This window comes from Misgurnus anguillicaudatus, chromosome 22 (assembly GCF_027580225.2).
Source record: "Misgurnus anguillicaudatus chromosome 22, ASM2758022v2, whole genome shotgun sequence".
NCBI classification, from domain to species: Eukaryota; Metazoa; Chordata; class Actinopteri; order Cypriniformes; family Cobitidae; genus Misgurnus; species Misgurnus anguillicaudatus.
Window position 1 is genome coordinate 18895393 of NC_073358.2, and position 2366 is coordinate 18897758.

Below are 2366 nucleotides of genomic sequence, written 5' to 3' on the forward strand. Positions count from 1 at the left end.
GGAGCGTGACCCGCGACAGGGGCGGTCCGCTTCTCCGGTATGTGACACACACAAACCTCTTTCAACATTATTGATGAGACTTTGCTCCCTCTACAGATCCACTCGTAACTGGCTGATCTGCGCGAGAACTGACCCGAGATTATCACTCAGAGCCGGGAAACATTGCAAACTCGAGAGACCTGCTGATCCGCGCGAGCCGCGAACTGACCTGAGATTCTCACTCGGAGCAGGAAACAATGCGGACTCGAGAGATATGCGGATCTGCTCTTACTCGAGAATCTCTCAACTCGTAACCAGCTGATCCATAACCGCAGATTCGCAGATCCGCCGGAAACATTGCAGACTCGAGACTCTCCGGCTCCAGGGCTACATAATCAGGACAGTTTTTTCTACATTTTTTCTATATTATTTTGCTATTATTATTAGGCCTATTTTTTTAAATGGTCGACCATACACACCAAATCTAAAACCTATAAGCATGTGTGGCAAGACGAGGGGGTGAGAGGTTAGCTTCATGACGAAAGCAAAGATTTTGCATAAAATTCCGACTACGCCACCCGGGGACTTACACCCAGGGAAATATTTCTTACACCCAAAAAGGCAGTAAGGCACACAAGTTCATTCCTCTTAAAAGGTAGAGTGAGCAAGAGACGTGGTTATAGTACAAAAATAAATTTTATTTACACAGAACCCCTTTAAAATGAGCACTACAAAACATACAGTCACTCCACTTCGACATGCATCACAATCAACACACACACTCCAAATTAAGGTTAATGACAACAAGACAAACATATAATAACCAGCAGGGCTGAGGTTCCCAACGGGAGGAATTACTTAATCACGACTCGTGTTTCCAAAAAGGCACACACACACACCCCACTGTGCACTCAGATTACACAACCACACACTTCAAGTGTTACACAGCACACACCGAGGAGGAAGCACCACCACCGGACAGATCCATCCACCCGTGGGACCCCAGCTCCTGCAACAAATCAAAACAATATAAATAATTGGGTCATACAAACAAAATGGTGGCGACCAGCCTTATTTCACAAAGCCGACAACCACCACAAACAATAAAATAAATACATTTATAACAATTAATTAAGGTAATTATACTAGTCCAAACCAAAAGGAAATAATAAGCAGTATAAAAGATCCAATTAACAATGAATCAGTCACAATTATGGACAAAGCAAGGTTCTCAAGAACCAGCTATAATGAGCAATACAGAATGTCAACATCATTGCTCATAACCCAAAATCAGGTTTTACAAACACAAATAATAATCTCCGAAAATAAAATAACAAACAAAAAGACGTAAGTGATGCATTAAAACCAGAGCCAATGGAAAACGACTCGTTTCTCACACCGCGAGCGAACCACGGCTCTGTGATAGTAACATCTAACGTGGAGCGTAAACGCTAGGCTCACAACAGAACCAGACAGTACACAGTCCAGTGTGCAATGGCACGGAGAAGTTAATGACGTCGGCAACAGCGGTGCAACACTGCAGCGCGAGAATCAAAAGACCGGCGCAACGGGAGACGCAGCGTAGAACGAAAGGGAGACTCCTAAAGTAAACAAATATAATATTAAAACTACACACAACATCATACACTCACACATTGACTTTGTGCTAGACACTTACCGAACAGTGGTATCACCCCAGACAATTTACTGTTTTATGGTACAGGTTAACCAAACGCAGGAAAACCAATAGCCAACTGAGGATACACCATCACGTACACCACTAACAGCACAAGGGCACCAGCACGACAGACACACTAAAACCAACACATTACTTTTAAATGACAAACAGATTAAAACTACTAACCATAGCATGTTAGCAAGAACTCACCTGCCGCTAACGTTGCAAACACCCAGGGGGAAAACAGGACATGACGCATCCCGAGCAGCAGCCAATCGGCTCTTAAAAGGGGACTGATAGGTGAAATCAGCTGTCAATCACAGCTCACCTAATCCTGCTACACATGTTTCTCAAGAAGTGAAGGCTTTTGTTGTGGATTTGCTTTTGAGGATACTTCAGTCGCACTATAGATCCACTAACCGGCTGATTCGCGCGGATCAGCCGTAGCCGGTTAGTGGATCTATAGAGCGAGTGAAGTCTCATGAGTCCCATGGTCTGCGAGTCTGCTATGTGTCCGGCTCTGAGAATCTCGAGTCGCGTGGATCAGCCGGTTACAAGTGGGTCTGTACTGAGTTTCCTTGGCGATTTAGCAATACTGACTCAAATGACTCAAGTGACTCACACAACCCGGATCACTTTAGTGAGTGACTCACAGTAGCCCGGACCCTTAAAAGGAATCGAGTTTGCCAGGCCTAGAACCATGTGATTT

At 44.5% G+C, this 2366-nt stretch overlaps 1 long non-coding RNA gene across 2 annotated transcripts; it reads right to left on the bottom strand.

The window, feature by feature from the left end:
- Positions 1-656: 656 nt before the first annotated feature.
- On the bottom strand, positions 657-1914 carry LOC141358953 (uncharacterized). Of its 2 annotated transcripts, none has more exons than XR_012365514.1 (2): positions 1658-1914; positions 657-988 (listed from the first exon to the last, which is right to left on the bottom strand). It is a non-coding gene; the product is annotated as an uncharacterized lncRNA (long non-coding RNA). The 2 variants fall into 2 exon arrangements; XR_012365515.1 differs by having other exon boundaries at positions 657-1580.
- Positions 1915-2366: the final 452 nt, after the last annotated feature.